Consider the following 14,086-nt stretch of genomic DNA (forward strand, 5'->3'; position numbering starts at 1 on the left):
ATAAATTTAAGATCTTCTTAGATTTTTAGAATTTTTTCTGAGCCTATGTCTTTCCTTGAGCATATTGGTGACTGTATAAATTGCTGCACATGTTTGGTTGCTTTTGAATGTCCTAGTCCTAAATATCTGGCTCCCAAATGTAAAAATGGGGGAAAAATAAAGGGGGGTTAAAAATAAGCTTGGTTTCTTTAAATTCCTAAGAAGTCACTTCAGCCAGTGGATGGGGCTTCCAACAGTGGTGGCCCACCTCTGTGTCTGCACCTCTACAATCAAGCAGAAATCAGTGATCAGAACACAGATTCCAAATATGTGAGGGACAAGGTCCTTTTTGGCTACCTTGGTTCCCACAAGTTGCTTCAGGAATGTTGGCATGGATGCCTGCCATAGGGTTAGGAGCTGGGGACTGGAAAGGCACTACTATGCTAAATGCTGATATTGACTGAATTTACCCTCAATTTACAGGCCAAGCTTTCCCCTGGAAGCTGCAAACTTTTAAATAGACTGAAGAGTTCTAAAATATGTACATCAGACGGATCCTAACAATACAGTTGTCATGTCGGTGGAGAGATGGATTTCTGGAGCTATGCACTCTGTTGTCTTCCCTGACGTCATTCCTCCGCTAGCAAGTTTTATACCCGCATCATGAAATCAGGCTGGAAATAATACTTGATTACTGTAAGATTTAGCAAATAAATCACCCACATCATTAGTGTTGGTTGATATTTTTGTTTATTTTGCTTAAGACGAAAGTGAAGCAAACTAGAAGTATGCCAGAACTTCACTTGTTTGGTAATGATGTGAAAGATTTCTTTGTTGACTTGGATAATAGTTTCTGAACACTGAGAACATATTTACTCAATTTTTTGTACTATTCATAATGTAACACTAAGAGACACAACACTCTTAATTTTAATGTTTAAGAATCTGCATTCTTAACATTTCCTTCTCATTTGCCTAAATCTAGACCAGATCAGAAAACTATTTCTGTAAAGAACCACATAGTAAATATTTCTGCCTTGCAAACCATACTCTCTCTGGTGCAATGACTTAACTTTGACAATAGAGCGCAAATTAGTGATAGACAATACATAAACACGGCTATGTTCCAATACAGCTTATTTATAGAGGCTAAAATTTGAATTTTTTGTAGTTTTCACAAGTCATGCAATATTATTCTCTTTGTGAAATGAATGAACTAAGCATTCCTGACCACTCTTCTAATTGCACAACCTGCCCCAACTCCTCACATTCTTCCATAAACCCTCTGTTCATAGTTTTTCATACCACTCAGCACGAGCTAAAACCATTTTGTTCATTTACATGTTTTCTCGTTTACTCTCTTTCTCTCCACTTTAGAATGGGAGCTTGATGAGAACAGAGAGACCTTATGATTTAGCTTCTTGTCTCTAGCACCTATAACCATGCCTGCCATCTGGTAAGAGCTTATGTTGATTTTTTTTAAAGAAAGAATGGAATTCAAGAGTAAATCCATATCACCTTACCATCACTTTCACTCTGGTATGTATTTTTATGCGACAGGGCCAAAGAATATTTCACATTACAAATGATGTGGAGAATTCCCACTCCATTTTGCTCCTAGAAAAGCTGCAAAGAGCCATGCCCTGAGAGCACGCTCGCGTCTGCAGGAGGTCCTATAGCTCCTTATAGAACGAAAGCACTGTTTCAGCCAGGGCAGCTATATAAGGCAACGCTCTGTTGGAAGTTGGTTGAAAAATATTTGTGAGAAATGTTTTCCTTAGTGTTCACAGCTTAATGGAAAGTTGTTATTTTAAAGGTGCTGCACGAAGCCAGTCGTGTTCCTCGAACTGGTTCTCTATGAAACAGCTCTAAATGAGTTTCAGGCTCTCTGGGGACTTTTTTGATAGAGACCAAATTTCACAGTTCCTGACTTGGCTGTGTTTGCTCAGGGAGACAGTCTTGTTTGTCCTGCTCAGTAATTGTGAGGCGGAGCTTCCTGAGAAACCAGCCAGTTTCACCAAGGCCTTGGGTGCGGGCGGGTGGCTGATGCTCCTGGCCTCCTCTCAATGTGTTTTAAATCTGTCTTCTAACTCAAGGTGGATCTGCTGACCTGTAAAACTTGGAATAGGTGTCACTGCAAGATGCATGCTAATAAAAATTATCATCTTTAAAACTGACCCGTGTCCCTGTCGTGATCATGGAAACATCTGCAATCATATCCAAATAGAGCATTTTCAGTATTCTTTGCCACTTTTATCATAGGTTTCAGAGTTTATAAGGCAACAGAACCTTGTTAGTTGGAATGTCAGTATTACCTAGATCAACAAAAATTCTTACAATTTGTATGTATAACTGCACTCCAGAGCCATATAGTTTAAGCAGATTTTCCACAAGTGTCTCAAACTCATCAAGTTAAAAAAGAAAAAGAAAAGAAAAGAAAAGGACAGAAAAGAAAAGAAGAAAGAAAGAAAAGAAAAGAAAAGAAAGAAAGAAAAGAAAAGAAAAGAAGAAAGAAAAAGAAAAGAAAAGAAAAGAAAAGGAAAGAAAAGAAACCAAACTTTCCCTCATAATACCGCTGACCTGACCTGGTTCCCATGAAATGTATGCTACCTCTGTCTTTCTTTTATTCTTCCAGTCACCCAGCTACTACTCTCCCGGACCCTCTGCCCTCATTTAGGACTGAGCGCTTTCATTTCTCTGGAAGCATCCATCAGAAGGCTCCCCACCTGCTCTGTGCTCTCCTCTCCCTGCTTCCCCTGCCACAAAGCCTGCCCCCACACCCACCATTCTTCCACTTCCAGGCCTCAGGAACTTTGCCCTGTCCATTTTGTGTCTTTAGAGCTTCATGGAGTTCCTGGTTGCGGTGATCTTGCAGAAAGTAAACAGAGAGGATCTCAAACTCCACGAATATCCTCTGAGTCCAAGGGCAAGGAGAAGTGGCCAGAGAAGGGCACCCCTGGTTACAGTACCTTCGGCCAGCATGAAGGTTTGGTCCCCAGACTTAGACAAAGGCAACCATAGCAAGGGCATGGGAACCCAGAGAGCAGCACTGGGGGAAGAGGCCACGATAAGGGTCTTCTGTCAACATATTACCTTTTAGGAACTGGGTCAAGGGAAAGTGTGTGGCTCTGGGAGGCCCGCCAGGCGTGGTCAGTGGTAGGCATTAGAAGGTTTCTCAAGCAGCAGCAGCAGGCAGAAGGCCAAGCAAAGAGATTGGCTGGGCTGGGAGGCCGTGGGGGCCACCATGGCGTGCAGGGGCCAGCTGTGTCTTTGAGCAGAGGTTGTTCTGGGAGAGGCAGACCCAGGAGGAAGCTCAGATACCGGGAAACCGGAGAGCAGGACCCTGGCAGAGCAGCTTTGCCGGAAGCAGACTGGAGTTCCACTGCCAGGAGAGTCCCAAACCCTGTCCTCAGCCCCCAGTTAGTGGATCCCACCAGCTTAAGAATGTAAGGATTCTGCTTTGGAGCAGAATCCTTTTGGCATAAATACTAGGCCTGCATGGAACCCTCCTTGTTCAAAAACGAGTGGAAAGGAAACAAAAGCAGCCAACAATGTGGAGGTCATTTTTTCCTGCTTGTTCTTAGATTCCCTGCCTCTGGAGACCGCTCTGTATCAAAGGCCTTCTTGCTCTCTGGAGGCACCAGCCAGAGACCAGAGGAGGGAGAAAAGTAGAAACCAGGATGTTCTGTCTTTGCTTGGAAGGCCGCTCCGCGGTGGCCCCCAGAGCTCCAGCTCCCACCCGACGGCTCCTCCTTTCTCTCTGTGGTCCCAGCCCCCTGTGCAGCTAGGGCCAGGTAGCCTGGCTCCTGGCTTCCCCTAGCTCCTCTGCTCTCATCTCCTCCCTCAACCCTGCAGCTAGTTCCCTTTATATAACTTCCCAGTTTAAAATACCCCGGGTGTTTATGCTTATGCTTTCCTGATTGAACCCTGACTCATACAGGATTAGGGAGAAATTCTCCAACACAAGAAGGAAAACATAGCCCTCAAAAGGCTATGGGAACGTAATTTTATAAAAGATCTGTTGCAGAAAAAGGAAGTCATATTTAGGCAGCATCTGCTAAGGACTCAATCAAATTTAAGAAAACATGGACTTTATGAAATGGGACTGAAATCAGTCATCAAGCTAAGATTCTCTTGAAAAGCTAAATGGGGTATGGAAGGAATGCTATGAAATACAAGATGAAATAAAATATCTGAATTGCTATCCTGGAACACCAAGTTAGTAACATGGAAGACAAGCTTAAAAAAAAACCTCACAAAAGAGACAAGGAGGAAAACATATTCTGAGAGAAGAAAATAGTTATAGAGGCCATCTTTCTAAACTTAGTAAAGAGTTTTATATTTTGGTTAATGCAAGATAGAACATTTATTATAAAGCCAAGGGACCTTTGCCTAAATTTCCCCTCTTCCTGTTTTTCAAATTTAAACTTTAGTTAACATATAGTGTGTTGGTTTTAGGAGTAGAATTCAGTGATTCATCACTTACGTACAACACTTACGTACAACAGTGCTCATCACAGCAAGTGCCCTCCTTAGTAAGCATCACCAATCTAGCCCATCTCCCACCCAACTCCCTCTGTCAACCGATAATTTGTTCTCTATCGTTAAGAGTCTCTTGCGGTTTCCTTCTCTTCTCTTCCCTGCCTCCCATATATCCATCTGTTTTATTTCTTAAATTCCACGTATGAAATCATATGGTATTCGTCTTTCTCTGATTGACTTATTTCGCCTAGCATAATACATTCTAGTTCTCTCCATGTCATTGCAAATGGCAAGATTTCATTCTTTTTTATTGCCAAGTAATATTCCATATATATATATACGTATATATATATATATTCCATATATATATATTCCGTATATATATATATATATATTCCGTATATTCCATATATATATATATATCCGTATATATATATATATATATATATATATATATATCCGTATATATATATGGTGGAATATCTTCTTTATCCATTCATCGGTTGATGGACATTTGGGTTCTCTCCATAGTTTGGCTATTGTTGATAATTCTGCTATAAACATCAGATGCATATACCCCTTTGAATCTGTATATTTGTATCCTTTGGGTAAATACCTAATAGTGCAATTGCTGGATCACAGGGTAGTTCTATTTTTAGTTTCTTGAGGAACCTCCATACGGGTTTCTAGAGTGGCTATAACAGTTTGCATTCCCACCAGCAGTGTAAGAGTGTTCCCCTCTCTCCGTATCCTCACCAAACCCTGTGGTTTCTTGTGTTGTTAATTTTAGCCATCCTGACAGGTGTGAGGTGATATCTCATCATGATTTTGATTTGTTATTCCCTGATGATGAGTGATGTTGAGTATCTTTTTCATCTTTTCATGTGTTGGTTAGCCATCTGGAAGTCTTCTTTCGAAAAGTGTCTATTCATGTCTTTTGACTATTTCTTAACTGGGTTATTTGCTTCTTGGGTGTTGAGTTTAATAAGTTCTTTATAGATTGTGCATACTCGCCCTTTGTCAGATATGTCATTTGCAAATATTTTCTCCCATTCTGGAAGCTGCTTTTTAATTTTGTTGATTGTTTCCTTTGCTGTGCAGAAAATTTTATCTTATTAAGGTCCCAATAGTTCATGTTTCTTTTGTTTCCCTCGCCTTCAGCAATGTGTCTAGTAAGAAATTGCTCTGGCTGATGTCAAAGAGGTTGCTGTCTGTGTTCTCCTCTAGGATTTTGATGGCTCCCTGTCTCACATTTAGGTCTTTCATCCATTTTGAATTTGTTTTTGGATATGGTGTAAGAAAGTGGTCCAGTTTTGGTGCTTCTGGATGGTTCAGTCGGTTAAATGTCTGACTTTGGCTCAGGTCATGATCTTATGGTTCGTGAGTTTGAGCCCCATATTGGGCTCGCTGTTGTCAGTGTGGAGCCTGCTTTGCATCCTTTGTCCCCCCCCTCTCTGCCTATCCCCTGCTCATGCTCTCTCTCAAAAATAAATAAACATAAAAAAAAGAAAAGAAAGTGGTCCAGTTTCATTCTTCTGCATGTTGCCATCCAGTTTTCCCAACACTGTTTATTGAAAAGACTGTCTTTTTTCCATTGGATATCCTTTCCTGCCTTTTCAAAGATTAGTTGATCATATAGTTGTTGATTGGCTAAATTTTTTAAAAGTTAGATTTTGAGCAAGATATAAATGTGTGTCATATGGAACGCCTGGGTGGCTCAGTCGCTTAAGCATCCGACTTCGGCTCAGGTCATGATCTCACAGTCCGTGAGTTCAAGCCCCGCATCAGGGTCTGTGCTGACAGCTCAGAGCCTGGAGCCTATTTCAGATTGTGTTGTCTCCCTCTCTCTCTGACCCTCCCCCGTTCATGCTCTGTCTCTCTCTGTCTCAAAAATAAATAAAAATGTTAAAAAAAATTTAAATGTGTGTCATAGTTTGTATCAGGAATTCTAAAAGCCAGTTGTGAATCAGATTCACCTGAGAACTGTTAACAAACAAAAAATTCATGAACCCTAGCCTCAGACGGTTTTTGAGTAGGTCTGGGACAGAGCATGAGACTCTGTAATTCAAAAAATGATCTCAGCTCATTTTGACACAGCTGGCTCTGACCAAGGTTTTAAAACTATGGGTTTGAACAAAAAGTTAAATTACTGCACCATCTGGTGGCAGGATACCCTAACTGCAGATTCTGTGTGTTGATGGTGGAGGTGGTTCCTGTCTGGAATAGGTCCTGATTTCTCTTTCTTCTTTCTTTCTTTCTTGCTTTCTTGCTTTCTTGCTTTCTTCTTTCTCTTTTTAAACTTTATTTATTTACTTAACTTTAGTAACCTCTACATCCAGTGTGGGACTCAAACCCATGACACCGAGATCAAGAGTCCCATGATCTTCCGACCGAGCCAGTTAGATATGCTGGACCTGATTTCTTTTAACTGAGTTAATGCTATTGAACAAAAATTAGGCTCAGGTCATGATATCGCAGTGTGTGAGTTTGAGCCCCACGTGGGGCTCTCATTGGGCTCACCACTGTCAGCACAGAGCTTGCTTCAGATCCTGTCTCCCTCTCTCTCTGCCCCTCCCCTGCTTGCTTGCTTGGTCTCTCTCAAAAATAAACACTTAAAAAAATTATCTCAATAGATGTGAAATAAACATGTATTAACGTTCAATATTCATTCATGATATTGGCTGCAAATGTTTGGGGAAGGAAGAAGGAGATCATTAAGTGAGCTGGGCATGAAAAGACAAAAGAAGTACCAACGTCCATAATGAATTAAGGCCCAAATACCCTTCCGTTAGTTTTCAAGCGGGACGCTCTTTTTTTGAGAGAGGTCCTAAGCCTCTCCCTGCCATAGACACTCTGCTGTCAGGGTCATGCTGTCCTCTGGGACTCATTGAATCCTTAAGGCACTCAGGCCTAAAAAATGGCAGAGGCCAAAAATTGACTCCCTGAGAAAAATTCTTCAATCATAGATAAGGATAACCAAAGGGAAAAAAAAATGTACAAAATACTGAAAATGAAGGGAGTTTACCTTGTGCAGTAGTGTGCAGCCCAAGTCACAGCCACTTGTGGGACACCTGAGTATCAAATCCAGCCTTGTTTTGAGACTTTCTTTTCTGGGTGTCAATTCAAAAATGCCATATTTAACAACCACCATTCAGGAGTGTTTTCCCCCTCCCCCCGCAGATGTTAGACCCTGTGATGTTCCGACCAAGAAAAGCTGAACCCTATTTCACACCTACCTAGGTCCGTGCTCTTGGTTCCAATTTCCTTTTTTGAAGCTCAGCTTCTTTCCCAAAAAAGCTGGCCCAAGAATCACTCCATCTTTCCAGTGAGACTCCACCTACCAACGAGGGTGCAATCCAGCCCTTGTGGATTCAACAGTAAAACCATATTAAAACACAACACGACCATGTCATTTTCATCCTACAAGACACCCAAATACGGTAAAGGGTTGTTTACAGAAAGAAGTGTTCACATTGGGGCTGTTGGTGTATGTGTGCATGCGTGTGTGTGTGTGTGTGTGTGTGTGTTGTTTGTTTTTAGTGTCAGAATGCTGACTTCAACTCAGAAATGAACTGCTAAGTAGCTATATAAAGAAGAAAAAGGAGACAGAAAAGGAAAATAATTAATTAAAAAGGAGTCCGAAAGTCAAACCAAAGGGTGGGGCTCGGTTAAAAAAATCGTGTGCTTGCATAGGCTATTTCTGAGGACAATGGTGGAGGAGAGAGTGAAATGTAATTCCAGATACTTTATTGCAGCTACACTTTGAGCTAAGAGGGCAGCACAGGAAGCAGTCAGCTCCGTTCTGGTTTAACGTGATCAGGAGCCTTCCCTCTGGGATGAGATGCTAAATCCACTGGCTCCTTTCTGAAAGGTCTTAATGAGCCAGCTCAAAGTTGAAGCTGTTTCTCCATTGGTCAACGGCAAAAGTATGGAAAATTCCAGACAGTAGATAAACAAAAATCTTCGAATGTATTTGGCTTTGGGGGTGCATGATATATGATGGTAGAGTTTTCAGTAGCAGATTTCCTTCCTAATGATGTTTTTCTTCGGCTAATAAGGCAGTCCCCCTCTCTGTGCCTGCACATTTGTGGCTGCACCAGCTCACCCTGCCTCAGAAGCTCTGCCACTCTGGTTTTTGCCACTGTCACCTGCTCATGTGCAAGTCCTTCTGATGATTCTTAACAAATGTAAGCAGATGAGTGCAGTTAAGCTCTACTTATTGTAGAAGCTGGAACCTGGCATTGTCTGTAGTGACTGGGTAAAATAACTTAAATATTTGGTATACATATTGGTATGCTCTCTCTCTCTCTCTCTCTCTCTCTCTCTTTTGTGTCTATGTGACAAATACGATTTCCTGAGAAATCTGAACATAAGCTTTATAGGAACCAGCATTGACTCTAACTGGGAGTCATTGGGTAGAGACTCCAACGACATGAAAGCAAAGTCACTAAATGTCAATTCACTTCATGACCAATTTCCTCAATTAATGAGGGTTTCTCCCCAAGTTTGGTGTTGCTTTGACCTGGCCACAGGTCTCTGACCCTGCCTGCTTCTGTCCTTGTCACTTGTGTATGCAAGTGGCCAGCTTTTCGGTAACTACACAAGATGCTGACTGTCTTCTACTCCAACAGATTTTGCCCCTGACCTGGTATTCACGTTTTCAGCAGTATCTGCCCCTGCCTCTATAGCGTTTTAGAGAGAGGAGGATCCTTCCTGAAACAGGGCCCTCTCTGTTTTTGCTGATTTGACCGCTGCTTCTGCAGCCCCACCCTTGCCAGGTGCCTGTACCTCCCGCCTGCCTCTGGCAGTGAGACCGCAGCAAACTGGTCGCCTGGTGTGAGGGATTTAGGGCCTGGGCAGAGGTCACACTGGTCACCAGCCCACTTGGTGATTTGGAACACCGGCTCCGTGATTTGCCTGCTTCGTGGCCCCACCGCCTGCCGAGGCTGTGGCTCTTCATGGCCACGGTTGGGGAGGGGCTGCAGAGGGACAGGAGCCTGGTGATGGTACGTACCCAGGTCTCCACGCCCCCCAGGGAACTGGGCAAGTGCTTTTGTTAAATCTCAGCGGTGTCCAAGGGAATTGCCTCAGTGTCCATGGCAGGGGGACTACTCAAGAGGGTGTCACAGCCTGCCTGCAAAGCGAGGCAGGGGGACCCAGGGTGGGACTGTTTGGGGAGGGGAAGCGTGGGCGACAGAGGTCAAGGTGGCACCTCCAGGAGGACGGCCCAGGAATGGAGAAATGGTGGAGCCGGGTGGAGAGAGATCCACCCGCACATAGTCAAAGGGCCTCTCGTTCTGAGTGAGGACAGAGGATCCAGGGGCAGGGCGGTAATGATGTACATTTACTCAGGTTCTCTCGGAAAAGGTAAATATGAGGGGTGCCTGGGCGGCTCAGTCGGTTAAACACCCAACTTTTGGTTTAGGCTCAGGTCATGATCTCCCAGACTGAGATCGAGCCCCCGCATCCAGCTCTGCACTGGCAACGTGGAGCCTGCTTGGGATCCTCTCTCTGCCCCTCCCTTACTCTCTGTGTCTCTCGCTCTCAAAAATAAATAATTAAATCTTAAAAAAAAGAGAGAGAAAAAGAAAAGGTAAATGTGGAGGAAGTAAAAGTCCTGAAGTTACTTTCTGATGTCTTTTTATTACTTTTTTACTTTTTACTTCTTATTTTTTTTTAACTTTTTTTTTTTGAGAGAGAGAGGGTGCAAGTGTGTGAGGGGGCAGAGAGAGAGGGAGAGAGAGAGAAGTGGGGTTCACCTGGAGCAGGGCTCAAGCTTGCACGCCATGAGATTATGACGGTATATATAATGTATGTATTATATATATATAATATATATATTACCGAAAAACACAGAAATACCATTTTTAAGTGTACAATTAAGTGGCATTAATTACATCCATAATGTACAACCATCACCACTATCTATTTCCAGCATTTCCTTACTTCCAACGAGAAACTACCCATTAAGCAGTAACTGTGCATTGCCTCTTCCTTGGCTCCTGGTGACCTTTATTCTACTTTCTGTCTCTGTGAATTCATCTCTTCTAGATACCTCAGTTAGGTGGAATCATAAAATATCTTTCCTCTAGTGTTTGGCTTCTGTTACTTAGCATAATGTCTTCAAGGTTCATCTATGTTGTACATGTGTCAAAATTTCTTTCGGTTTTATGGCTGAATAATATTCGATGTCTCTTTTTTGACCACTGGATTTCTCCCACTTTGCAAAAACACAGAGTACTCCATGCCATACACGAAACCGTGCACATCATTGAAGGCTTTGTCTTAAAAAAAGACACCAGGGCTGGTGGCGAAGCGGCCCCTGGCAGCTCAGTCTGCTGAAGAAAAGAGTTGCTGCCTTAATAAATCCACTCTTTCTTTCCACGGACATCTCCTCCCCATCAAGAACTGACCACATTTGACCTTTCTGAGTTGGGCAAACTTGGAAGAATGACCCGGCAAGGAGTTAAATATATGGAGAAAGATGATTCAGAGTCCATTTTAATCTTTGCCTACACCTTAAAGGAAAAGAAATGTTCCTAATTTGTGGTTATTTACAGCACCGTAAATCAAGCAAATGCCATGAAGTGCCAATAAAAATTTTTAAAAATCAGCCTTAAATAGCTAAACTCTCAACAGCAGCTCATAAAGTGAGGCTTGGCAGTTGTTAGGTAGTTATGGTTAAATTGACAGTCCTTTGGGGAGTTAAGATATCCAAGAAGCAGAGGTAGTTCAGACTATAGTGATAAATGGTTGGGCTTGTTGGTTGAAGAGATTTTATAGCACACATTTAAGCTTCACCGCCTGTGAGAAGGTGAACAGGAAAAAGAGGTTATCACTTCTTCATAGCCGCTCCATTCATTATCGACCTCAGGGGGTCTTGCGGCACCTGAGAAAAGGCAAGGCGGAGGCTATTTAAAGGCAGAAATCATTTCTAGGTAATGTGATATTGTCAGGCAGAGAGAGATAGGGAGGGAGGGAGTTAGAGAGTTGTGCAAATCTAGTAAAGATCCAAAAAGAGAACGTTAAAAAAAACAATATATCAGAAAAGGAATTTTTAAGACCACAATAAAGAAAAATAACAAAAATGTAATTTCCTCTGAGACTTTCTGACAGAAGATGGTAGGGCACAGTTATACTGACTCCACTCCCTATGCTAGAAGCTCCCCAAATACCAAGAAGAAAAGCAAAACAAAAGAGGGCACAGTTCCATAGTTGATGAAACTTGGCTTGGGCTCAGCCACAGAGTATGATGAATATCTGTTGTATGCCGTGACATTTTCACCAGATGAGTCCTACCTCTCAGGCAGGGGAGTGCTCTGAAAGCAAGTGGAACAAAATGCTAAAATAGCCAACTAACTATCCCTTACTTAGAAAGACAAGGACTTGGGTCATGAGGAGACACAGGAAAAAGTGTAAAACCTGATGGGCTTTTCGTTTCTTAACCTAGAGCTAGAGGGAAGGGGGCTGCCAGACTTATTTTCCCCTATCCAGAAATGGATGAGAAGTGAGACAGGCCTGAACAAAAGACAGAAAACATGACCTGGCTTCCAGTCGCTTACCTGAGTCAGTTGAACAAAGAAGTCAACGGTGAGAGCTGCCATATTTCACTATGAGCTTTTTCAAGTCCTGCCTGGGACACCTGCTCCTCCTGGAGAGAGGAGTTATGCCCTCATACAGAGCAGATTGCCTGAGAAATATGAGCCCAATGTTGTTTTGAAGCACATACCTGGACTGAAGTTGCCAGGGACACTTTGCCCTCCCTGGTCCCACAACCATTTTTTAAAGTTTATTTATTTATTGGGGGGGGGGTCAGAGAGAGAGGGAGAGGGAGAGAATCCCCAACAGGCTCCACCCTGTCAGCGTAGAGCCCAACATGGGGCTCGAACTCACGAACCATGAGATCATGACCTGAGCTGAAACCAAGAGTTGAAGGCTTAACTAACTGAGCCGCCCAGGTGCCCTGGTCCCACACCATTTTTGAGCAAAGAGTAGTAGTAAGTATAAGGACAAAAGGTGGGACCTGAATGTTGTTTTCAAAAAGGACAAAATCAAACAGAACAAACCAAAAGCAAGTGCAGAACCTATATGAAAAGAAAATTTCCAGAAAAAGAATAACATTTATGACAAATATTACTCTATGTACTCTACCCAGAAACTAAAAAGGAAATACATTTTGAAAAGCAATCTCAAAGAGGATATAAATGATACAATTATCACAGAGGAGAGAATAATAAGGGCATGAAAAGTGAGCCTCCTAAGGGCAAGAAAGAAATACAAGATACTTTAAAAAACAAAACAGGGGTGCCTGGGTGGCTCAGTGGGTTGAGCATCCGACTTCGGCTCAGGTCATGATCTCACAGTTTGTGAGTTTGAGTCCCGCGACAAGTTCTGTGCTGACAGCTTGGAACCTGGAGCCTGCTTTGGATTCTGTGTCTCCCTCTCTCTCTGCCCCTCCCTCCCTCACACTCTGTCTCTCTCTATCTCTCTCAAAAATAAACATTAAAAAATTGAAAACAACAACAACACCCATAGAGATGTGAAAACAGAAAAAGGAAAACTCAATACCACTAAACTTAAGATGAAAGACTGAAATAGGAGATTTAACTAGAATTTGATTCTACTCTGTTAGTATGCATGACTGATACCCAACACCTAGTAGAGTGTCTGGTGCAGTGTAGGTACATATAATTGAATAAATGAATCAGGAAAATGGCAATTTCGAAGAAGGCAACAGAAAAGGGAACCGAAGAAATAATTTAGATATAAGAATTTTTTTCCTGAAATAAATTAGATTTCAGTCTGTAGACCCAGAAGACACAGAATGCTGTAGAATGCTTCAGACGATTAAGTTGCTGAACTTTTAAGTGTAAACAAAGAGTTGTATGGGCATTCAGGCAAAAACAAAACAAAAGACAAAAACAAAAACAAGTAATGTATTGGCGAGAATATAGATAATGTAGGGCTGGCCTCAGAGTTTCCCACCACACCATCTCATTAGTCAGTTAGTAGTGGAGCAGTGACAATAGTTCCAAGTGGGAAAGTAAGACCCAGACTCATATACTTTTCTAGATTGTTATGAATGTATAAGGGAACAAAGGACAGCTTCCACCTGAGGGAATACAACATTCATGAGCCTGTCTTGGAAAAAGAAAACTATAAAAAACAAAATCCATCCAATCACATGATAAATGAGAATAGAGAACTCAGGAAAGGGAAGCAGTGTATAAAAGGACTCATAGTGAGCGTTAAACCCATTTCTGTAACAGTGGGACCTATGATTTCAGAGAATAAGTAGCACAAATACCAACAATGTAAAATTAACAAGAAAAGTGTTTAAATGGTCTGTGAGAATGAAAAGAAGTATGAGTTTTAGTGACTTCATCCTTCATATTGAGGATTCAGCAGATAGTATTTAAAGTGTGTAGCTCTAGAAATAGAGAAGGGGAAGACGGCAGTACACGTGTGCTTCTCAGCTGCCCTTTCCCCCGCTGCTGGTTCCTACTCAATGCCTGAAGAAGCTGCTCTTACGTTGTCAGGCAGAACCTACGGAGTTAAGAGGAAAGAGAGAGAGAGGGAGAGGGAGGGAGACTTCAAGGAGAAGAGGGAGAGAAAACCAAGGAAG

Source organism: Felis catus, chromosome B4 (genome assembly GCF_018350175.1).
Source record: "Felis catus isolate Fca126 chromosome B4, F.catus_Fca126_mat1.0, whole genome shotgun sequence".
NCBI lineage: Eukaryota > Metazoa > Chordata > Mammalia > Carnivora > Felidae > Felis > Felis catus.